Here is a 25174-nt window from a genome sequence, read left to right on the forward strand (position 1 = left end):
AACATTGCCCAAATCGCAGCTCGTGGACCGACAGGCAGCATGTCAACAAACTGACATGCTCTTGGGTCGCACGATGCAGGACCATCGTTTTATGTTCGAATGAACCAAATCGACTGCTTGGTTTCAATGGATACATGGATTTATGGGAAACCTTACCACTGGATGGTGTATTTGCCAGATCCGGCAAATATACCGGCAAATTTCGGGTTAAAGGGAATGTTTCACATTTGAAGATATTGAAGCAAGTATCAGATATGATGCAACGAGTTCCCTTATATCTCCTGGTATACTTTTAAATGGAAAAGACTGCTTTTGACAGCGCAATTATCTGTTAAGTAAATATGCTCCTCGATGCATCATGGTTTGATTACGTCATCGTACCTAGCACAACATTGATTGAGGGCCAATTGACGGCTTGATAGCTAGAAATTGCACTTACGAGCGCCACGTACGAACGCCTCGATTATCTTTTTTTCCTTGATCGTCGCATCATAGCCTATGGAATGGCGGAATTTGAATGATGTTGTTGTGACTTCATGAATGCTAAAGTGACTTCGAAATACTCCCCCAGACATACCTTAACCCATTTTCGCGGGCGTGTAGCTCAGAAACTATCGGGCTTTAAGTCTTAAGAAGTGCAGGATTGTGAACAGCGCCGAGAGATCTTCAAGATAGCTGTTATAATTCAAAAAGTCCTATAAATGTGGAACATGCCATTTAATGCGAAATATCATCAGGTGACCAGTGCAGTCGCCACTAGCACTGCCCATGGCTCTATATTTGCCGCCCCTTACCACGCATTCATGGAGCTATGCAGGTGGTTTCTGACTGGGAATCACGATCATTTCCGATGACGATTACCTTATACGCAGCCAAGCTGAAGATTTCTGCATTCTGTTTGGTGTAAAATAATGCGAACAGATTTCATAATGAATATCTATTGAGAAATGCATTCGTAAATTGAACCCGATGTTTTGAAGAAATGGCTCTGGTTTTGAAGTCCAAGCCTAGCACAGATTACTACAGAGCCATGTTTTCACCAATCTGGAATAACAAGAACAATCTGAAACTTAGAATTTCAGCGAATTCTGTTTACCAACAACTTTCAACACTGCCATTTTCCGAGTGATTAAATTCATTGACGACATAGCCTTATGACAAAATTATGGGGAGTATGGGATGCAAGCCCACATGTATGCCGAACGATGGCGAAATGTGCCGCGATCTACTAACGCTCTACCGGAACGGCTCACCTGGCACAGGATCTACTATTACCCCGGAGGAACGGTGACGCAGCGTGATGATGAGGTGCCACATGTATGCCGAACGATGGCGAAATGTGCCGCGCTCTACTAACGCTCTACCGGAACGGCTCACCTGGCACAGGATCTACTATTACCCCGGAGGAACGGTGACGCAGCGTGATGATTAGGTGCACAGGTAGAGAGGGTATTTTTAGCCAACATATTCACGTTCATCATCGTAGCATGTGTTGAAATTTTCTCAAGTTATGGGAATCCCTGTTCTCAGACTCGTGTAAGCGTATCCATGAAAAGAAGGCTTTGAACTGCCATTGCCAAAAACAATGACACTTTAGCCAAGCTTATAGAGCCCACATGGTTCTAGTTTAATAACAGAATGCATCAGGGAAAGATGCAAAGTATGTCGGGAACAAACCATCTATACATACGAAATTTGCTCACAGATGGCTTGATGTTGCCTCCAAGGTCAACGTACACGAAAACGAACAATCCATGAAAGGCAAAAAGTGTAGAAGCACTTTCAATAAGATTGATTGATTATTGTCATGATAGGAAGCCTAGCTTGCAATGCGGAAACAACTTCATATCGAGACACTTGTACGTGACAAAAAGTGTTGCAGCAACTTCACACAAAGCAGTGGTACTTGGCAAAAGGCGTTAAAGAACCCCAAGTTTTTGTACGCAGCCGTTAGTTTGATAATGCCTGGTTGTTGCCTGCTACGGTTGGGACCTTGTTCCGAAAATCATTGGCTTTCAATGTGCGAGAAGGTACTGTTGTCAACCATCAAGTTTGATAGCAGTACGGTTATCAAGGCATCATCAAGCAAGCTTTGGCATATTGATAAAACTCAACGTTTCAATCTGCATTCACGGCCATGAGTGCACTCCCAATTCACTCGTAACCATGAACATAGCTGGAGCCATCCAGTTTTGTCAATATGGCCAAGGTTTGCTTGATAACGTTGTTTAACCAGTTCCTCCTGGTGTCTTGAAGGTCAGTTATTGTCATGACAGGAAGTCCCAGCTTGCAATGCGGAAACAACTTCATATCAAAACCGTTTTGCTGATGCCTAGTGTTGACGATTTTTCTTAACACTATAGCGCATCGAGGCACTTCATAAAGTTCTAAAAAGCATGTACGGCGAGGCACGAATGCATAGTCATGTATACCATGGGACATAGCCAATTCAACGTTTTCCCTCCCTGCCAGACGCGGGCAATTTCATAAGTATCGTGACGAATCTAATGTACTTGCGCTAGCATAATAAAGCCTAAAATTCAGGCGACAGATGGCATCACGTTTTCAGCTGAATCATTAAAAACCGGAAGCTTGTTATTGCTATACATTGCCGGCCAAGCCTCGCCGATGACTAAGGTACACGGGCAGTCGTTCGGTGATGTATAATATGGCGCGGGGCACGTGGACACTAATAGCGCGAGACAGGATAAATTGAGCTAATGGTCATTAATGGTACCAATGACGCTGACGAGGCGCATGACCTTGCCGACCCGTAGCAGTGCAGCTCCCCATTTTGGCCCCGCGAGCAGACAGAACATATTGTGTTGCTTTGCCAGCTTTTGTTTTGCAATATAATCTTCGGTACCGTTTCCAACACGGCTATTTTCTTTTTTAGCCCAGCTGGTTGACAAGCGATTTTTTCAGATTTGCTTATGTTTTCATGAAAGTGTGGTGTGGAAAATATCGCTTCTTTTTGGACATGTGTATAATGGTTCTGAAATGGCGATATTATGACACAGAAAACAAGACGACTGCGCACCCGTCATTAAGAGAACATAAAATGTGAAGTGATGCTCACTGACCAGCTTGGTCCCTTTCGCACGAGGCACGCGACAAGTATTTTTGGTCAACTAGGTTATATGTAATATTGCTGGAAAACACTATTTGTTTTACCACCTCTAAAGTTTTGAAATGATTCAGCATATTTCCAACGCTTGTATGCGATAGACACCTGAGGGGGAGCATGCTAATGCGAGGTTCTGAGAAACGACGAGAGCGTTAGGTCAATGAAAGACACAAGGCAAGCTGTCATGCGTCAAATCGGGCGCCTATCTCCAATCCGCCATCCATGCCATCCTATCCTAATCCTAAATCCTAATCCATTTCTTATTTCTATTTCTCCATTCCCGTTTTCCAGAAATCCTTCCTCTAATCCTAACTTTACTTTACGTGTTTTGCTACCTTGCAGTATAAGGTAAGCATTCTGAATGGTTCTCTACCTCAAAGGCATGAGCTGGCTGGGTTCGAGATGGAATTTGTGCTAGATTTCAGACAGTGAGCTGCTATTTCTACTTTACCTTGATCGTTAGCGTTGTCTTCAATATGCGGCCATATTTGCTAAAGCTTTGCATTTGCTTTCATTGGCCTGAGATAGCCGAAAGGGTTGTGGCATATGGCGAATCTAGTTTTCAGTGGTAAAACTACGTGTGTGTTTGCCTGACGCGTGAAGTAAAGGAGACGGTTTATCAAAAGAATGTAACAAAGGACGGACCGATTGGTTGATGCAGACTTCGCGGCGGCATGGCGGCAATGGGCAGTAGTGCCTCTGATACCCCGTGAAGTAGAATACCGCAGATCTTTTTGCGATCTTTAACGCATAGGTCCATTTGCCCTCACCTACTGATACCGACAAACTGGACTCGCATTTAATTACTTAAGCATCCGAGAGGTACAACAAAGTGAAAAATGCATCATGCAGCATCGGCATGTGCTCAAATCACCAAAGCGTGCCCTCACTTAGCCACACCTCACGCATAGCGCGGCTGGGTTAGACGATCTGCGAAGTCAGCGGGTTACCCCAACAGGTGATATCATTCCCGTCCGCCCTTTGAAACCCTCCCAAACCCCGGCTGCGTATCTAGCGAACTCGCTGGTGCCGGCAGCTGGCCGGGCGGCGCGTGAGCGCCGGTCGGTCGACTTACTGCTGCTGTTTGCTGTCGGCGGCGACGGGCGAGCGCCGCCGCCGCCGCCAGCGGGCCGGCCGCATCTGCAGCAGACAGACGGTGGCGGCGCCCACGCAGATGGCGCCCAGTGGGATGCCGAGCGCGTGCAGCACGTCCCGATCGGCCTCGCCCGGACTGAACTCGGCCACGGCGATGCTGCCGTTCGCGCGGCTGACATAACAGGGAAACGCCTCGCCTTCCACGCCGTACGCGGCCTCGAAGGCGGAGCAGTTGACGCGCGGGGGGTAGCCGCACGTCTTCACGTTGACGAGCAACACGGCCTCGGGCGGCGGCGCGCCGGCCGGCGCCGCCACGCCGTCCGCCGGCCGGTAGCTGACATAGACGTGCAGGCACTGGTACAGGTCGCTGGTGCAGCCCTCGCGGCACGAGCTCCACGAGCAGTTGGAGAGCGTGTGGAAGCGTTCAACGCGCTCGGTGCGGCAGGAGGCCGGCATCGGCGCGAAGTCGGCGAGGATGGTGGACACGGCCGGGTCCACGACGATCGGCACGAGGAAGAGCAGCGCGCCGCCGCCGCCGATGATGAGCAGCGCGGCGACCGTCATCACCAGCGACCACAGCCGCTGGCGCAGCGACCGCCGGCTCTGCAGGCTCTTCCGCAGCCGCTCCTCCCGGATCAGCTGCGCCACCGAGATCGTCTTCTTGGAGGCGCCGGCGGACAGCTGCGAGGGCGAGGCGGCAGAAGGGGTGGCCGCCTCCTCCGAGGGGCGCCACTCCGGCGGCTCGTCCGGGGACCGGTCCAGGTCCACCAGCTGCGAGCTGCTAGTCGTCGGCTGCATGGCGGGCCGCGGGCGAGTGCGGCTCTTCGCCATCACGTGGTACGCCCGGTGGTACATTTTCACCTGGTCGCGCCGCGCACCTGTCCCTAGTCCAGAACTGGACCGCCACAGGGCTGGGCGCCGGGCCGGCCCGCCGGCACACGCATCGATTTGGGGCGGCGGTGGCGACTGCCCCTCGGAGCGGACCGTGCGCCGCCCGACGGCAGCGCCGCCCTGGCGACGCCAGCAGCACCTGCGCCGCGTGCACGTATCGGAAACCAATCCGTGGATGGGCTATCTGGACCGTGCGACAGCTGAGGCTAAGGTCGCCGTCCTCGTCACGCGATGGAACAGGTTCTCGGAAGAAAGTCGATGACATGACTTCTTGAGCAAGACATTTTAACCGTGCGAGAGATGCGGGTGGTTAACCTCATTGCGTTTAGTGACAAAACTTTCAATTCACATCGGCCTGATATCTGAGACATGAAGCCGAGGAGAGCCTGAGGTAAGTCTTTTCTATTTTGCTCCCGTTAAAAATCATCCCAGCAAGTCTACACAGTTGTCAGCGACCACCAACGCGAACCTGGTCCTTGCGCCAGGGTTCACTGGGCTCTCAATGCTTCACCTTTGGTGCAAGCGCATAGACCAGCGACCTGGGAACTCAACATAACCAACACAAAATACTACTGCAGGGCCAATGTGAGCGTTAACAAGCCGCGCTACCTCTTACTCTGCAGACTAGTGCACCATGTTTCAGTGTCTGTGATGCTGCACAATGGGACAAGAGCATCTTGGCCCACTGCCATCCGGCTGACGGCCCCGTACGTTCCACCTTTCAAAACACTTGGCTCTTGGCACGTTCGGTAAACCTGCCTTTACGACAATGACATGGGAGGAGGATGGGGGTATCGTCCCTGCCATCGAATCCACATCTCGGGAAACAGCAGAAGCAAGACGGTCAAAAGAAGTTAGCGACGCTAGCCAGGAAACCTAACACTCTGGAGCCTCCCCACGCAAAGCGATTCGGCTGTACCATCCCGCAGGTCGTCGGCGACCACCGAGCCAGGTCGGCGGAGACCACCGAGCCAGGTCGCCGGCGGCCGGTTGGCTCGGCCGCCGGCCAGGCGCAGGTGTGGTCAGCCAGCCACGCCCTGCGCGCCGCTCACCACATCCACGGATCGATGCACAGCGTCACTGCTCTCTCATGCTGTCTCAAGTTAGCAGCTACCATACTAACGCCTGCTTTTTTCCACTTTTCTGCGAAATGTCTGCGCTTTTGCGTGCCGCGTTCTTCAGCAATTTCGACCGCAACAGCTGCGGTTCGTTCCGGCTTGTTTGTCCTGTGTTTCGTTGCGCTGTTGTGTGACGCATTTCACCACCCATAGCTGTGTTGAAGTCATTTGCAATAATTTTGGCTCAGTCAAGTTGAATCCTATTTGCGGTTTCTTAATACCTACTTGCAATTAATATCGATGCTAATTTGCCCGCATTTTCCACTACTGAAGATGATGTTTCGTCAGAATAGCCAACTTTCTTCTAACATATTGCAAGCCACGGCGCATAACTAACTCACAGCCCACCTTTGAAATAAGGTGTGTATAATTCAGTTCGTAGCGACCATACAGTGCAAAGTTGTCTCGTAGATTTCCAAGTCTCATAAAGCTGATCGATCCAGCAGACCGCAGGACTTAAATACGTACGATTGTCAACGTTCGTACGTCCAGCAGGACAAGGCACCAACAGCCTGTCGCCGCTAAAGCGACAAAGTCGGATGAACGTCTACCACGACGTCGGATTGACTTTATCACTTCGTCGCGCGGTATACTTGCTCGGCGATATTTCTTGCTGCCGCTAACTGCGACAGGGGAGGGTTTGTCCTCGCACGCCAACCGGCCGATGTGATTGGGGTCATGGCTGCCGGTCCGAACCTCTTGAGTGGTTAGGAATGGCCAATATTTTAGCGCCGTCTGTATCACATGCGGCGCCGGGCGGGCGTCGAGCAGGCCCGGCTCCGGCGAGGAGTCGTAGGCAGCAGGGACGGATCAAGAAATTTCGATCGGCAGGGGGGGACACCCCTCCAGGCGCAGGGGAAGGGGGGCGCCGGTTTCAATCAGCGGGGCGCCAACCCTACACCAACATGTTTCTGATTTTGGTCGCAGCATTTTTTGAAATTGCTGAAAAGACCATCAGATCTACTCGCTTTGCTTATTAATCTGCACCAAATACTACCAGATCATTTAACCCAAGCTCTGTTTAACGTGAGCGACGTATAGTGTGGGCTTGCTTGGTTAGTCCTCTAAGGCTGTCATGCCATTGCAACTCCCAGCACTCTCATTGGCTTTACTTTGGCACCTTGGATTGACGGATCACATGTACAGTACACGAAACAGGCATTCATGTCTTATATTATCTAGCTTTCGCAGGGAATCCCTAGGTTAAAAACCAGCACCAGTAAATTTTGGCTTTCGATCATTTGCGAGCATTAACTTTAAGAAATGCACACTTGGATAATTGACTTGTGCAAAGCAGAGCATTGCAACCAATACTTAAGCTGCTTTTAGACCAATCCACTGACAGTGTGGGCTGCCTCTAACCTTGAAAGACGAACATCAATTTGTAACAGCTCGTGTGCTGATTTGCTTTCTTTTGGCGTTTGGACAGATAAAACGACCATATGTACATTGCAGTCATCGTAAACAAACAACAAACAAACATCGGAGCCTTACTGTGAACGTGTTAAAGATCAAGACCCCGTTTTCGACGCCGGGAGCAGAGCTTCTGGAGAGCGGTGGTCACGTTGCTACCGAGCGACTGCTGGTGTGCTCGCAGAAGGCAAAAGACCTTCAGACGCTCTGTGGTCATCGTGGACCTGATCGACGTCGCCATGAAGTTGACGTGGCTGAACAGCCGCTCCGGGTGTTCAGCCACGCTGCCGGTGTCCGTTGACACTGGCAGTGTGGCCAGCGCCCGGATGACCCAACGAATGTTAGGAAGCAGAGGGTCCGGGCACTTGCCTAGTGTCCACATCACAGATCTTAGCAGTTCCTTCTTTCATTTCCACATTTTCAGCCATGTGTTGTGTTTAGTCTCCACGGCTGGTACGGGGTCCAGAAACCGTGCATACCGCGTCACGGTCGGCTTTTTTGATGTCCAGCTCTTCGTGCTTGCCAGAAGCAAGCCAGAATTCGAGTGATTGCCGCTACGGCTGCCCGAAGTGGGCGCAGAGATGGGTCAGGACGCTGTCTAGCAGGGGGATGTAGCCGTTCACGTGAGGCAGTCTACAGCATCCCGGCAACTGCCCGCGTTGGACCGGTACACCGGTCTTGGTGCACAGCGGGGAGAAGCGACATCGATCCCAAGGACTCGGACTGCCTCACTTGTCTTATCCATCACGGACCCAAACTTCTCTTTTGGCTCCTCTCTTCATCCCCGCAGCAGCCCGATGCAGACAGCGATGTCACCTGCAGCCCCCGAAACGTCCAAACCCTTGACCCGGAGTACACGGGCGACTGGTTTCACCACGCAGGTCATGGCTTCAAGAGCATGCAGTGGCGTCAGAAATTCTGAGGAGGCTATTGTGTGTATCAGACTCTTGGCGTTCTTCCGCGCTTCTGAAGAAAACCAAATGCTCATCCTCGTCGGGCAGTGGGCCGCTGCTGACAGCAGCTGACAGATGCGCGTCACTGCCTCGTGACGCTTCGGAAAGCGCGTAATGCAGAGCGAGATAAACCTCTTCCGGCTTTCCTTGGGAACCACCTTCTTGGTGGCTTTCTGCAGGGCTGTGGCGCGCTTTTCGTGAATGGGAAAGGTAGTTACGTCTTTTGCGGTATCAAGACATCCTCGAACGTCTCGCTGCTTGCGGGTACTGCTGACGCACACATTAACACGCGCTCATGTGGGGGCAGCGGGTCAAATTGACCCCCAAAGCTTTTCCAAAATGGTTTACGGACGGCGCAACTTAGCCGCACCAAATTTTGCATCGTTGCAAACAATTGAATAACAGATCGTCTGGAGTCAAAATTTAGATGTACCTAGTAAGGTCGCTGACCTCTTGCAGGCCAAATTCAGGCCATGGTTTCAGCAAAGGCAGTTTCTAGGGAATCGTTCAATCTGCTCCAACAGCGGAGTGTTAGATGAAGCCCCGCACATCTGAAATACTTTCTTAGGCAACACAACAATTGAGTGAACAAATTACATTGGTCTATGGTCAGGTATGGTCAGACCAAGGTCAAAACCGATCTGTTTTTTTACTCTAGGGCTTGCTGTACGGGGTAGCTTCTGGTGTTGATTTCCAATGTATTGATGACAGGAACCGCATTTTACACCTTCAATGGACTTATTAAAGGTCAGAATACGGCGCTGACCTAAAATGACCCAGGTCAACATTTTTTTGCTAGGAACATGCTGCCTAGCGTAACCTTTGTCACTTATTCAGAATGCAAAACTCAAAGTAGTCTTGTATTAATTTGGTCACCGTGACCTTCGAAAGGTCAAGCAAGGTCACTGACCTTAGATGAGCATGTGATCTTTTGCTTAGAACAGTTATCTAGGCTCCAGGGACTCTTTGGACACCAGCCTGAAATTTGATCGTGTTTGATCTTATTTGACCCGAAGGTCATGACCTAGGAACCTCAAACTTTGACCCCGGTGAGTTCACGTCCAGGTCAACACACTCTGTGAATTTAGTGCCTAGCTCTCGTAGTTCCTGAGATCTCAGGGGTTCAAACTGACCCCCATCCGAGCGAAGTGTACCCAACCGGCCATCCGGGCGTGGGTTGAGTGCATGCATCGAACAGTGGAAAACCTCGCAGAGGTCGTTGTCACATTTGAGCAGAGCTGTTGCCCTCACACTCTTACTGACCATTGTTGGAGCTTCGTCGAACCAGCCGATGATCATCTTAGTGTCATGCACCATCCCGAGGTCTACAACTTCTTCAGAATGACACTGGCGATGTTGACTCCACTAATCTGTCTCGTAGGCACGGTGACGTCGCTTTTGGAGTACCCAGTGACAATCTATTCGAGTAGATCCATGACGCGAACAGGATCCTCGTGAATACCCGCCATCTGGCTGCGTCCCGCTCGGTCAGTTGTTTCATCCACCAGTACACTGAAGAAGCTGTCTTCACTGTTGGTCTGATGTAATTTGTGAGCAATAGACGGCGCAGTCAAGCATCTCTTTTTAAGAAGTTAAATGGTGCTAGCAAAATGTCCGCCGGCACAGCAGAAGTTCAGCAGTTTTAGTATAAAGAACCATAACATTCGCAGTTGGATTTTTACAAGCAGCTGGAACTATGAGTAGAGAACGCCGACAGCTTCATATTCTTAACCATAGGTCCCTGTGGTAGGCATGCATGACCCATCAGTGCCTCTTTCAAGGAATCTTGACTTAACATCAAATTACCCATCGCGCTCTGAGTCCTGTTTGTGAAGTGGTGATCCCACGTCGTTTGGCGCCTCTTCGCCATGTCGTCATCAGCCACCTCCGGCGACCTTTGCTCGACGACGACCGCTAGCTCGCGGCAACCATCCGGGCCGCTCTTGTTAGTCAGCTATCATGTAATAGAGATGCCAGAGCCACCGGGACTGCCCACCTTGCGTTGCCGCGCGGCTAACCCAACCGCCCCCCCCCCCCCCCCCCTATGAGACCGCGTTGAGACGGACTGGTGCTGCGGCAGTTTGATTCAGCTGCATGGTGTCAGTTTCTCACTCACCGATATGTAATGCCCTCCAGTGACAGGAGGATGCTATCATCCTTCAGGGGCGCCGCCAGTGTCCGGAGTACCAATGCCTACGCATGGTACAGGTGGCAGGTCAAGTCCTAAAAATGCCGTCATTTATTGATCTATTTGTCTTTTGATGAGCAAAGGTTGTATGGAAAGATGGTCTCGTGTCACCTGGGCAGGCTGGAAGTTGGACACATTCTGCCATTGCGCTATGCCTAAGGTGTCATTTGTACCCTCAGGCACGTGATACTGCGGTGGTGGGGCGGAATTTCTGACACTGAACTATCGGAATGCGGAACTGAGTGTAACACACGAAAGCGAGTCGTTGTGCGAACGTGGTTCGTGGCGGTGCTGAAGCGCAGGAGGCACACAGATGTAAGTTTGATTCTCTCACGTATTTGATTTCCGTTGTCATACTGGGCGCTACAGGTTCCCTTATGCCGCACGGGCGCCTGTGAGACTGTGATATCTTGTCTTGAAATTTGCGTGCCTTGTATAGTGCGTATCTTAAAGTTTGAAGGTCCTAAGAAATGAAAGGAAGTAATTGTGTATTCTTCAAATACCATGGGCACACATTCAAAACACCGAAGTCACCCGTGGCCCCACATGGGGCCCCTGGGGTGCCTTTTTATTCTTTAGGGTCTTTTAATCGCCCTAATGACATTTTCACGCATTAGGGACGCCCTTTGAGTACCTCGGTGCACCTCTCCAGAATAAAGGACACCATCTTATTTTTTAGGTTGTCGTTCTTGCCGAATGGATCATTTTCAGATATTAGAGGAATTTATCCGTATTTTGCTCATTCATTCACACCTCGTGTACATTTTTAGACCCCATGAACACCCTTTAAGCCCTCGAGACCACCAATCAAGATTTTGGGCCATTTTGTTTGGACGTCCTTTTGTTTTTAAGGCGTCCTTCCAGACATGAGAACGCATTTTCAGACCTCAGTGACACTGTTGGAGCCCTAAGGGGTGGCCCTCCTAGCAATTATGCGTCGTTCTCTTCTTAAAGACGTTCTTTTTAACGTTAGAACATGTTTTCATCCGTCGGGGGTGACCTATCGGCCATCGGGGGGCGACTCTCCAGGTTGTGAGACATCCAGACTCTTTACCGCATCCCTTCGAACCTCGAAGCGTATTTTTTAGGCCGAAGAGGCATCTTTTGGATCCTCGGGGGCGCCCCTCCATGGTTTGGGGCGCTCTTAAAAACGAATAACTAAAACGTCATTCTTCTAGACTTCGAACATAATGTCAAACTGCAAGGTTGGAAAGTATATTCTTAGCATGCATCTCCCAACTTCAGAGGCGCCCTTTGAGACATCGGGGGCGACTCTCCAGTTCTTGGGGCGCTATTTTATTGTTAAGTTCTCCTTACTGCTACGTTCTTCTACCTCGGACATAGACTGCCGGGGGCCCGAATGAGTCCTCGGAGGGCACCCTCCATTCAGTGAGCTTTTGATGTATTCATCCTTCAGAGCCTCCTTCTAGACTTCGGGACATATTATCGGATCACATGGGCGCCCTTTCATCCATCGGGGACGGCTTTTTTCCTCCCCCCCCCCCTCCCCCAGCGTTTAGGGAATCTCTAGGTCTTCATGGCCATTAACCACCCAGCCCTGTTCCGGTCCGTGCCGGGTGCTCTTTAGCGGCGTCGTCAGAGAAGGAAGAATTGAAGGAGTCCGCCTTTTTTATTGTGATCTTTGATATTGATGTATCTCCGGTAATAGGGCGTACCGGTCCGAGGTTTTGTGCTCATTCTGTTCAGGCGGTTAAACTGCATCTGTTTGCAAAGTTTCAGGGCAATTTGAGGAGTCCGCTGAATCCCGAATATGGACCTGAATCCGAATGTGAATGTGGTGCCAACTTGACGGACATCTTTAAGTGTTGCAATCCGTCATAGCAATTCACTTATTTGCTGCGAAGTCAAAACTTTGATATAAAGAGGGTAAAAATGCACATAGAATTCAGAATGTTTCACTTTTGTCGAGAGAAATGTTTAAGAGACCATGAAGATGCACCCGCGGTGACGTCCATCCACCAAATCGTGCAAACGCCTGTAAAGACACTGGGATGACGGCGGCCTGTGTGAGGCTACCAAAAAAAATCTGACGGTGCTTATAGCGCGATGGTTTCAAAAGGCAAGCCAAACACTGGGAAGCCACAGCGGTCTGTCCGTGCATTTGGATAAGAGGTAGCTGTTACATCCGTGGCGTTGGTTATCTGTTCTCTTAATTAAATCACCATCGCGTTTCATTGTGGGCAGTAGGCCGTCAGGGCTGTGCAAAGTGGCCATGCCAAACCATGGAGATGTCAGTGCCCTTGTATTAAGACATCTATCGACGGTGGATATATGCCTCGCGGATCTCTACATGCGGAAAACGAAGCCAGTAAGTTCTAACACATGCACGAGGCTTCATACCTAGCATTTGGATACCCTTAGGTCAATGCAGGCAGCGTTTCCCAAAACTCAAAGGATCATTGCTGGCATGAAAATATTTCAGCGTGCTGGGGCTGTTAAAAAATCTTTAAGATTGCTTGGGTATTGCCTGTGAGCTCATGCAGCACGGTCTGCAAAAATCCATTTAGTGCAAGAAGTACTCACAACAAAATTGGTGCACTGTTGCATGTGTTTGTCAAACTCAGGCTGAGCCGAAATGCTTACACTCTTCAAATGATAGGTGTTTGTGAAAAATGTCATGGAAATATTATGATTTGAAATGGCCTTTCAAAGATGAGTATTCCCTGAAGCATCAGCCCTCAATGTGGTGGTGACTGTGCTAAATTTCTGAGCACTCAGGTTGATCTGTTGATCAGGCACTGAATCTGTTGGGTTGATGTAGCTACTGTGCCTGACATTCTGCATGGCACATATTTTGTCCTGCCATTCATGTTGCTCTTCTAGGAAATATCACATGCTGTCATGCTCTATTCATATATCAAGACTGAATTGTAGTTACAGTTTGGTGCCTGATGTAAGCTATATCAGTTAACTCACCTGTTCAATTTACTTATGGGGATTCCTGGTTTCATAGGCTCACTAGAAAAGTTATGTGTGGCCACTGCTGTATATGTTTTTTCTTTGGTTGTACCATATTTGTGAGTGTGTTTAAGTTTCAGGTTTGCAAGATATCTGTTTTGTTATAATGAATATTTAGTTATGATTTCAAATATGTTTACCATCATTCATCATTCTATCATATACATAACTTTTTCTTGTATGTCTTTGCCATTGCCTAGTGCATCATGTATATTTCATTTCTGCTATCCAGTTATGCATTAGAAATTGTGTATGCTGAGGTTAATTCAGTGTCATAAGTGCTGAAGAGACATGCTAGACTGAAAATGTGGCTGCACAGAGAACATTTTGTATGATACCATTAGCCTCATCTACTATAGACTTATGGTGGCTCTGAGGCATTTTCACAGAATAAGTGTAACAGGTTTTGTATTGGCCTGATGAACAAGTGCTGAATGAATCTATGGGCTTTCTGAACCTTTCAAGGCCTTTCATCAGGAATTAGAAGGATACAGATATGTTGTTTCATCAAGACATTTAGCTGTGACAGTGTGCACATTATGTTGTCCCTCATTCTTTGTTTGCCTCTGCTTTTATTTTACAACTCAAATCTTCTTTTCAGCCACCCCTGAATGAAGAAGCACCTTCCTTGGAAGCAGTTGTTGAGTTTTTCATGCAGTAAGAAACCTGGGATTTTCTGCTTTGAGGAGGGCCAGGACTTACCACTCATCTGACATACTGATAGTCTTCAGTGTACATGGTGTGAAGTCATTGATCACCCCCAAATGACTGGAATCTGGACAGTTTGATACATATGGTGCATAAGCCATTGCTTACCCCTTAATGGCCTGAACTTGTGAAAGCATTTGATGCACACAATGTCTAAGTCACTGATCAACCCTGAATGACCAGAACCTGTGATGGTCTAATGCCCACAATGTCATAATCATTCATTACCCCTGAATGTCCAGAACCTGTGGTAGTCTATAATACACATGATGTCTAAGTCCTTGATTCACCCCTGAAGGACTGGAATCAGATAGGGGGGAGGGGAGGGGAAAGGATGCTGGGCGCAATTTGTTAACCAGTTGCGTGACAACATAATCAAATGCTGTGGAAAGTGGCATGAATGGTTCAGGGACATAACATTAAACATCATTGTTTGGGTACAGAAATCGGATGGCATTCTTTGCTGCAACTTTGAATTCAGTTCCATCATCTTTTTTCAGCTACTCTCATCGACTTTGACATGTTGTGGGACACACTGTACTTCTGGAAAATAACACCACATATGCGTGCTGTTTGTGATGAAAATCTGACAAGTAATGTATTCCATAACAAGAAAAACTTTTTGCTTGAATGCACGTCCTCTTTTTGTTATCAGATGGGTGCGAAATATATGGCAAGAAGGAATTTGACGTGAAAATCGTTTTGTTATCAACGGACCCTCCAACATGACGTGCACGCCGGTTTGCTTCTCGTAAATGCGTGTGTAATGGCGTATTCATTTGTAGGGAGTCGCCGGGTCCCATCAGCAGCGGCGTGCCCCCAAGACGCCGAAACAGGCCAGCACAGGCAACCAACCCTCGACCGCGGGCACCGCGCGGGCGAGATTCGACTGCGAAAGCTGTGATCTCAGAGTTGAAAACACCACAGGCTGAACCTCATAGCAGCGAAGACCATGCGTCAGTTCTGAAATGTACTAGACTAACCTCTCCTAGCGAAGAATCGGCATTGCCGGGCGGATCTGTTCGTAGCCAAAACAGTATTGGATGTTCCCCGGTCTTGTCGGACAGAAACGCTATCAATTGTTGTCGACACAAAGAAGAAAATGCACTTTCCGCTCGTGAGAAAAACGCGAAGACAAGTAAGGTGCGAGCTAAGACGAACGGTCAGCTGCTCTGCTCGGCGGCTGTCTCCTCAGGAAAGGTGTTATCCATCAAGAATGAGTCCAATGTGAAACAGGTCTCTTATGATAATAGGACCATCGGTCGTGGAACGGGCTGTTCGAACTTCTTCGAACCTTTCGTCATCAGGCAACCTGGAAAATGCCCCGTCATCAGTGACAATCGCCGGTGAAGGGGTGTTCACACCGAGAAAACGTCCGGCTGGTTCCCGGGGGACGTCATTAGCGTGTGTCAAACGTTGTGTTTTATCATCCAGCGACGGTTCTGGAAGCGATAATGATATTATTGGCATCGCCACTCCACGCATAGCTGTGAGACGGGAGGATCACAGTGTGAAAGGAGATGAACCGTTTCGCCCGACATGCACGCGTGTGGAGGCATGGAATACGGCTGTTGCCTATACTCAGCCTTAACACGTCCGAGCCAAGTGCATCTGAGCCACGCGGGCCAAAGCCAAGTGCATCTGGGCCGAGCGGGCCAAAGCCAAGTGCAGCTGAGCCAAACGAGCTAAAGCCAAGTACACCAAAGCGGACCGTTATTGCGGATTCTAAGTCTAGTGCGTCTAAGTCAAGCGCATCTAAGCGGAGTGCATCTAAGCTAAAGGCGTCTAATCCAAGTGCGTCTGAACCAAGTGCATCTAAGCAAAAAGCAGCGAGACAAAGTGCGTCTGAGCCAAGTGTGTCGAAGAACGGCATGTCTAAGACAGGCACGACTGAGCCGCGTGCGGCTAAGCCAAGTGGGACCAAAACAGGCCGTCGAAAGCCACCCTCGGGGGGTGCCACCAAACGTGGTAAGCTTCTGGTTTCCATCCATCGGTCTGTCGACGTCAGTTTTCTCCTGTTGCAGCTTGCCGTGTGTTAAACGAATGGCCTTGCTACATGTATTGCAGTATCTGACTGATCGCGTGTGAGATTCTTCAGCTATTTGGCTGTGCCAGCTTTCTTCTGTGACAGCTAGTTGTGTGTGAAGTCAAGTGATTTATTACGCGTACTGCGGTACGTTACTGAACCAATTCGATAATTCTTAACCATTTGATTATGCATTCAGTGAGGGGAAGGTCTATAACTTGCAGACATAAGTGATGTGCTCTGGGCATTACAGCCGGTTAAATGTTTATATTCACTTGCCTTTATTTTTAATCCATCTGTGTGTATTGTATGCCTTGCGTATCATTTGACCTGTAAAAGTAAGACTGATCCTTTGCGTTGAGTGGATGTCTCCAGTTCGGAGAACGCCTGTAAGAGCTCACTCCGGTACCCGCCGGACTAGTACAAGTACACGATGGAAGGATGACGACTCTGACAGCGGAGTGGACGATCATGACTCGGTGTACTCCTCCGTCAGCGAGCGGGTGAGGATATGATCCCTGCTTGGTGAGCTTCCTCCAGTCAACTGCCTGTTAAGATCTGCTTTTATAGTGTGCGTGTGTGTTGCAGTTCGGAGATACGACTCATGGAAGCGTCTGCCGTCGCAAAGAATAAGCTGTGTGCTGCATCTGCCGCTTCAACACCCGCTTCCAATGACAACTTCCTTCAAACACCTGCTTCCAATTTTAACTTCCAAGTTTTAACACCTGCTTTCCATGATACCATCGATGATGAATTTTCCCTCGAAAATGGTTCATTTGTGAATACGTCATCAAGCCGTTTTATGAAACGTTGCTTCATACCGCAACGGCGTCGCGCGGCCTCGGGCGATACACACAGCCAGCTAGATATGGTTAAGATGCGACATGCTCTCGTCATTGTGACGGCGTAGGTTTCTGTGTTACGTCTAAGCCCCAAATCTCAGCTCATCTGTAACATTGTAGCCAAAATCTGGTCAGCACGTAACCATTGCCCGGTCGACCCATCGCCTTCTAACAGCCTGCCTGGACAGCAAAGCACCCCATGCGCCCGTTCCTGTGTCACAAGCAATTACCATAGCGTGGGGAGCGCGACTGGCGCCAGAAGTGGGGGAACCAAACCTGTTCGACCAGGTTCGCTCCATCCATCACCGTCGTGGTGTAAAGGCTTGGCAAAATCGGGTTGAACCATTGCCCTGGTTCCTTGGCCGTGACCGTGTGCGTTGTGGTGCTGCCCTCGGGCGCCCGTCTTGGCCGTGACCGTGTCCGTTGCGGTGCTGCCCTCAGACGCTCGTCTTGGACGAGTTGCCCGGCGACGAGCTGTTGGCGTGCGACCTGTGCGGCCGCGAGTACGTGGACGGCAACTGCACGCGCCACGGGCCGCCGATCGCCGTCCCCGACACGCCAGTGCCGGACTCGGCGGCGCCGGCCGAGCGCGCCGCCCTCTCCGTGCCTGCGTGCCTGCGCGTCGGCCCCTCGGGCGTGCACCGCGGCGGCCTGGGTGTGTGGACGCGCCGCCCGCTGGCCGTCGGCCTGCGCTTCGGCCCGTACCGCGGCCGGCGTGTGAGGGACCGCGCGCGCGCCGCGCGCGCCGGCTTCAGTTGGGAAGTGCACCGCGCCGGCCGCCTTGGTTCTGCGTGGACGCGGCCGACCCGGCGCACAGCAATTGGATGCGCTACGTGAACTCGGCCATGTCGCCCGCTGAGGAGAACGTGACGGCCTACCAGCACGGCTGGCGCATCTACTACCGCACGTGTCAGCCTCTGCCGGCCGATACCGAGCTGATGGCGTACTATGGCGATGAGTACATTGACGACATGCGGTCGAGGTCGGAAGCGGAGTGACACCTGAGTTCGGCGAACGCTGCTCTTGGCTGTGGGCAGCCAAGGTAGAGGCGCTGCGGCGGTTTTGATATGGGGTGTGGAAGAGTGCACGTACTAGGCGGAGATGTTTAGGTTCAAAGGCAGATGTGCATGAAATGTCGCACTGATGTGATATTGTGCACTGGGAAGAATCACTGGCCCACGGACGGCTACGGAGTGACCACGTTATGTCTTTCAGTCATGCTGTGACTCGGAGGTCGGGTATCGCGCACAAAACAAGGTAATCGTACAAACTAATGCGGTGTATTTAAGGAGAGCTGTTAAATGTGTTATCAGAAAAGCTGGATCGTCTAGAAGATGACGAGCAGTACAAACTTAGAATAAAGTGAAGTTTGTGGCAGGCTTTTCACCCGCATCAGATGACAGATGGTTTGGACCCGATGGCTTCTGAATGTACGGTGATCGAGGTTGCCTTAATACCTTCACGTGTCTGAACGTGCTCGATGGGAGATACCCGGGAGTAGTTTAGGGATATGGGTATTCAGAGCTTCAAAAAACTGATCAGGCGCCTGGCATACATTGTGTCATCTGACCTCCAAAATAGCTCTGGACGCTGAACAGAAACTCCCTTCAATGGCAAGCAGCATAAAATTCCTTCGTCATTCCATCTTCTTCTTCACGCATTCGGCTATATTAATGCGATCTGTCGTCACAACATCATCCATCTGGCCAGTTTTTGCAAACAGCTGACGAATTTGTTGTATCCCTGTCCTCGGTTCCCCCCCCCCCCCCCCCCCCAGGCAAATCCGAGGAAATGTTGCACGCATTGTCCTGCGCTTCCGCGTCACCATCCATGCCCTGAGCTACGGGTTAAAGCTTGCTGTGTAAGGTACGCCCCTTCAGAGGCCACTGTTGATCTCTGGCACCTTCGCACTGTAGTGGTACGAGGCCAACACCTCAACTTGGAAGCCACCTATGTGTGGCGCCAACGAGTCTTGTGTGGGGGACATTATGTGTGTCGTGAGAACCGTGTGTTAGTCTATTTTTTAGTTCCACTGATGTGTTGGGCAATAATATGGGTGTTACGCCTATCAATAGGCAACTGCCAGTGTAGCTATTATGTTGCCTGTTGATGGCATACTGACACCTGGGACTAGGCAGATGGTTGTTGCTAGGAAGTAGTTTAGTTGTACCAAGCCATGGCGGTGATGAAATAATACACCGTATAGCCTGACCACTGAAGTTGGGCTCTTCGTGATCTGTTCCGCTCTGGACGCGGTTCCCTTTCCGTCAGTCCGTGCCGGCATCATCCCGACGCCGACACGGACTGATGTTTCCAACAGGATATTTCCAACGGTGCCAGCACATTCACCGCAGCAGTGCTGGTTACGGCCACTCGGCCGTAACCAGACGGTTGATGGCACGGGTCCCGAGGTGCGGGCTCTCGCGCTGGTGGTGCTCTGCACGGGGCTCGAGCTGTCAGCTGATGAAAGATATCAGGGGCAACTACCGCCGCCTTTCTCTTGCGTGGCCGAAGACAGTGGTGAGCGCGACAGCACTGCTCTCGGCCGGTGGTGGAGGCGGGTGCCGGCGAGGGTCGCAGTCGGCCGTCGTGCTGCTCTCAGCCGGTGGTGAAGGCGGGTGCCAACTAGGGTCTCGCCGTCGTGCTGCTCTCCGTCGGTGGTGAAGGCGGGTGCCGACGAGGGTCGCAGTCGGCCGTCGTGTTGCTCTCCGTCGGTGGTGAAGGCGGGGTGCCGGCGAGGGTCGCAGTCGGCCGTCGTGCTGCTCTCTGCCGGTGGTGAAGGCGGGGTGCCGGCGAGGGTCGCAGTCGGCCGTCGTGCTGCTCTCTGTCGGTGGTGAAGGCGGGGTGCCGGCGAGGGTCGCAGTCGGCCGTCGTGCTGCTCTCCGTCGGTGGTGAAGGTGGGTGCCGACGAGGGTCTCGCCGTCGTGCTGCTCTCCGTCGGTGGTGAAGGCGGGTGCCGGCGAGGGTCGCAGTCGTCCGTCGTGCTGCTCTCTGTCGGTGGTGAAGGCGGGGTGCCGGCAAGGGTCGCAGCCGGCCGTCGTGCTGCTCTCTGTCGGTGGTGAAGGCGGGGTGCCGGCGAGGGTCGCAGTCGGCCGTCGCGCTGACTTCAGCCAGTTGCCGTGGATGCCGACACGGCTGCAGATGAGAATGCTGGCCGGCTGCACGGTTGTCTTGGGCCGGTGGTCGCGTCTGCAGATATGACGTGACGGACCCTTCTCTTCAACATTAAATGAGGCATGCGTTATCATTGCCACATCGGCACATTTTATTACATGCATCCGAATTGTTGATTGATCCAATCCTCATCAGTTCTCACCATCCGTATTGTGGCATTGCTCAGCATGCTACGGCCCATGGCGTCTTTTCCATGAAAGCAAAATATGAAAGTTAAAACGAGCATAATCGCCAGTAGGTCTCAATGTTGCGACTGCCAGTAACGGCACCAGTACTGGCAGATGCCCGAACAAAACGTCGAATGGAAAAGTGGAACGAAAAAGTCGGAAGGACAAAAAGTCGACAAGGATTAAAAGTCGAGTCTGAAAAAGTTAAATGGGATAAAAGTGAAATCGGGAAGCTGTAATGAAAAGTCTGAGGTCAAAAAGCTGACCGGGCTTAAAGTGGACAGGGTTAAACCAAGAAAGAAAATTCAAAGGAGGGGTATATTGTACAAGAAAAAACAGTTTGCAACAGTTGCAGAAATTACGTTGGCAAACCTTTGTGTTAGGTCTGAATTTCTTCAACAAATATCCGTACTTTCAGATGAGAATGTATATAAGGAAAATTTTTGCATATTTGTAGACATTTTAGAAGTGGATAATTTAGTATCCAATATTTGGGTGTGCCTCGTAAGGTCGCTAACCTACGGCAGGTCAAAGTCAGGCCGTGGATGCAACAAAGTCAATAAATTTCATTGCCCAGGGTCGGGTGTGAAGGTCAGACCAAGGTCAAAATCACCTACTTTATTGCCTGTGGATTTGATGTAGGGAGTAGCTTCTGGTGCTCATTTCCAATTAATTCATAACATGAACCGCATTATGCGTCTTCCATGGGCTTGTTAAGGGTCGGAATAGCTCACTTCCCTAATTTGACCCAGGTCTACGTTTTGTTGTAAGGAACATACTGCCCGGAGTAATCTTTGTCGCTTATCCGAATGCAAAACTCGAGGCGGTCTTGCATGATCTTGGTCATACTGGCCTTAGAATGGACAAGCAAGGCCACTGAACTTAAATGAGCGAATAACGTTTTGCTTAGAACAGGTATCTAGGCTCCGGGGACACTTTGGAGAGCGACCAGGAGTTTGAAATTGTTCGACCTTATTTAACCCGAAGGTCATGGTCTAGAAATCTCAAACTTCCACTCAAGTGAGTTCACGTACAAGCCAACACACGCTATGAATTTGGTGTTTTTAGCTCTCTTAGTGCCTGAGATCTCACAGGCAGAGGCCAAATTGACCCCCACCCGAGCGAAGGGTATCCAACCGGTCACCCGCGCGCGTGTTTAACATCCAGGTCACTTTCCCCTTCGCTGTTGTATCTGAACGAAGTGCGGTATTGCACTATCTGTTCTGTATCCCGGCATGACATTCATCACTGATACGAAAGTTATCGAGTGGCCACTAACAAAGAACGTACCTAGACACGCACAATGGAAAGGATGTTTACGCGTCCAGGTGTATTTGCGCGCGACAGGACCTCTAGACACGCCTCCAGGCGTCAACTAGACCGTGTTTGTCGTCCAGTTGCATAAATATTTCCTTGCGCTGACGTTATTTTCCCTTGCGTACTGAAGACAGTCTGTGTCAGAATCGATGGCAAAATTCATATCGCCGGCGAGTGTTATATGATCGACCTCAATGCATTCCAAATGTTCTAGGACTTCGGCGAAGCAGTTCGTGCTGTCGCTGTTAAGCCCACGCACATTAATAAAGGCAAAAGTATCGTTGCCTATTTTGCATATCACAGGGACGTTATTTCCACAGTCAGAATTGATTTCCGTTATCAAACTATATTGTGTGCTACTTTCAATCAGTATGCACGTGTAGCCGCAGCCAACCACATCCTTGTTCACGGTGTCATTACATTAAAGCCACGCTCCGCCCCTACTGGTCACCCAAGCCACAGTCTCCGCTCGCTCCGCCGCTCGCCCGCTCGGTCCCTCGACCCGGCGATGCCCGCGGGCACGAGCCGGCCGGCCGCCCCCGCCACATAGGCAGCCCGCAATGCACCAGGCTGCGGCCGCTCGCCCACGCTTCACCACACTCGCTTTCATAAAACGTGCGCAGCGCTTCCAGCACAGCGACAGCCGCAGGGCATAGCACTTCATCGCCCGGCTCAAGGCTGGCCGTTATATTCTTAGCAGCCTCAGCAGTCGGACCAGCGGGAGACACCAACACGAACGTGCGACACCTCAGCCGGCTGCGGGCGCCTCAAGCCACCTGGGGAGCAGCATATTCGTTAAGTGGGCGTTTCAAAGGTCACCGAAACAGCTGTCAGCTGACACTTTATCAGCAACCCGGTTTCCAGTACGGACCAAACCCCGAGCAGACGAGTCTCAACCTAAACTGAACGATCAGTGGCATCTCTGCCCAACACAGACTCTGCCAGCTCAGCCCCCTTCCCCATGCAACCTTTTGTGGGTCAACGCTCTAGTGACAATTGTGGCCATCAGATGTCACTAGGGCGACTAATGGCGAAATCATCAAGGGCAGTGACGGTAGTCATTGCTAGTATTACGGCCTTGAACATTAAACGCGTTCGGCCGATGTCCGACGCCTTCAGTACGCCCACACCGCAGGGCAACACTACGCCCAAGCATCAACGATGGCACATAAATAACTGACGTGCCAGTCAGGCGGAAAGACATTGCTCGTTAATGGCCGCCACATCGAACACCCACACCGCCTGACGTCATACATTACTATCTAGCACCTAGCACTAAACGAACAGCCATAACTAATTGAGTGATGCTGAGACGTGTACGTCCACAGTACATTGCAATTCATGGTGCAACCTTAAAAATTAATAAGTGCTCGCTCACCGCGCACAGCAATTCACAGAACAACCTTAAACACTAATAAGTGAGATGGCCGGGTGAGTGGCAGCCATGCCCAGACCGTCTCGGCGCCACAGGAAGAGACGCAGATCGCCTCGGAGCCGCAGTCAAAGCTGCCAATGACAGCCGGTCCAGTGCAGCCAACAACCTCGGAGCCGCAGTCGGAGCCGCCAATGGCAGCCGCTCCAGTGCAGCCAACAGCCTCGGAGCCGCAGTCTGAGCTGCCAATGGCACCCGCTCCAGCGCAGCCAGCTGCCTCGGTGCCGCACTAGACTCACATGTCTGGTCAGTTCCCACGTCAACACACTCGTGCTACCGTGAGCCGAGGGCATCGGCTAGTGCAGCTCGACTTGGCTGCATAATGGGCGTGACAAACTGTTACATTTCACCATTTCCTCCATTCTTCCCTCGTCGCGGCCGCGGGATGGGGCACAGTCCATGCTGCTGCCACGTTCTGTCGCGACTCTGGAACGGAACTGGGGTACACTGCTTTCTGCCGCGTTGAAACCTGCGGCTGTTGCTCAGGGCTCTGTTTGTTAACATAACAGGGACTTCAGCCTGTTATGGCGCACCAATAACACTGTGCCATCCGCCAAACGGATTCGGTAATTAAGGTCGCCGTGTTTGGATATCACAACCACAGGTTTCCAGGGACGAATAAGCTTACATAGTCTCCCCGCTCCTTCTTGCCACTTTTGAAAAGAAACGCTTCATCTCCGGGACTGTATTCAAATGAAATAGCTTTTGTTCGAGCAATTTCTTGCTTCAAGCATGACTCGCGTGTGACATGCGAAGGGCTTCCCGGTATGCACCTCACAACCCCGCACACAGTTTACCAATGTACGAGGAAGCAGATAGATTTCGACACGCGAGGGGCGTTGACCTCTGAGTCGATCAGCAAACGAGCGTCCCGACCGGATATCAAGAAAAACGGGCTGACCGCACCGAGCTCTGAAACTGAGGACGTAGCCATGTATGGGAAGAGAAAGATGCTTATGCCACTCTGAATGGCTTTCGGAGAGGTACTTTGAGAGCATTTCCAAGATCGTCCTATTCATTAGCTCACAGCGGCTGTTGCCCTGTGGGTGAAAACTAGTTGCGTTCGTCTTTTTGATACCCTTTAAAAACAAACCTCGGCGGCAATCATTTGACTTTTGCAATTAGCCGCACAGTCAGAATGAAGATTCTCGGGGCCCGAAAACGACAAACCAATTCCCTCGTAAGCACATCGTCCAGTGTGACCGCCGTCATGCCTGGCAAGAGGAACAGCCTCGCCCAGCCCGTGAAGTTATCTCATCACACCAGCAGGTGCTTGTTGCCGTTAGCTGTGACGGGTAGATTAGTCCAAAATCGATTGAAGCCGTTTCCCAGGGCTCAGAAGCGTAGAGGTCTACTATCGATGCGCGGGGCTGTGGAACACGAGAGTTACGACCACAAGCCCTTGTCGCATTCCTGGCAAAACTCCTGCACACTAGCGGTCCGCCGATGGCCAGTAAAAACGGAGTCGCAGCCGAACCAACAGTTTCTCGAGTCCGAAATGCACACCACACGGCTTGGCATGCTCAGGGGTTAACAGATCGGGAACGAGACTATCGGGAATCACGGCCTGCAGTCGCTCAGGATCGTGGGTATAGGTCAGACAGGGTATAGGTCAAAGGCCAGTCCTGAGCCGAAGCGTGTCGGCACTTAGCCTTTGAGCCAGACTGGTAGGGTGCATGGTTCGTCTCTGCGGGTCGTCTACTTAGTCAATCAGCAGCAGCGTTCTGAGCTCCGTGCCGGAACA

General features: G+C 50.9%; 1 long non-coding RNA gene across 1 annotated transcript; it reads left to right on the top strand.

The window, feature by feature from the left end:
• Nucleotides 1-12864: 12864 nt before the first annotated feature.
• LOC119103839 (uncharacterized) lies at nucleotides 12865-17911 on the top strand. The gene is made up of 5 exons (XR_005094825.1): nucleotides 12865-13114; nucleotides 14366-14421; nucleotides 15258-16440; nucleotides 16861-17001; nucleotides 17782-17911. It is a non-coding gene; the product is annotated as an uncharacterized LOC119103839 (long non-coding RNA).
• The last annotated feature ends 7263 nt before the right edge of the window (nucleotides 17912-25174 follow it).

The sequence above is a fragment of the Pollicipes pollicipes genome, unplaced genomic scaffold (assembly GCF_011947565.3).
Source record: "Pollicipes pollicipes isolate AB1234 unplaced genomic scaffold, Ppol_2.1 Scaffold_5724;HRSCAF=6776_pilon_pilon_pilon, whole genome shotgun sequence".
Taxonomy (NCBI): domain Eukaryota; kingdom Metazoa; phylum Arthropoda; class Thecostraca; order Pollicipedomorpha; family Pollicipedidae; genus Pollicipes; species Pollicipes pollicipes.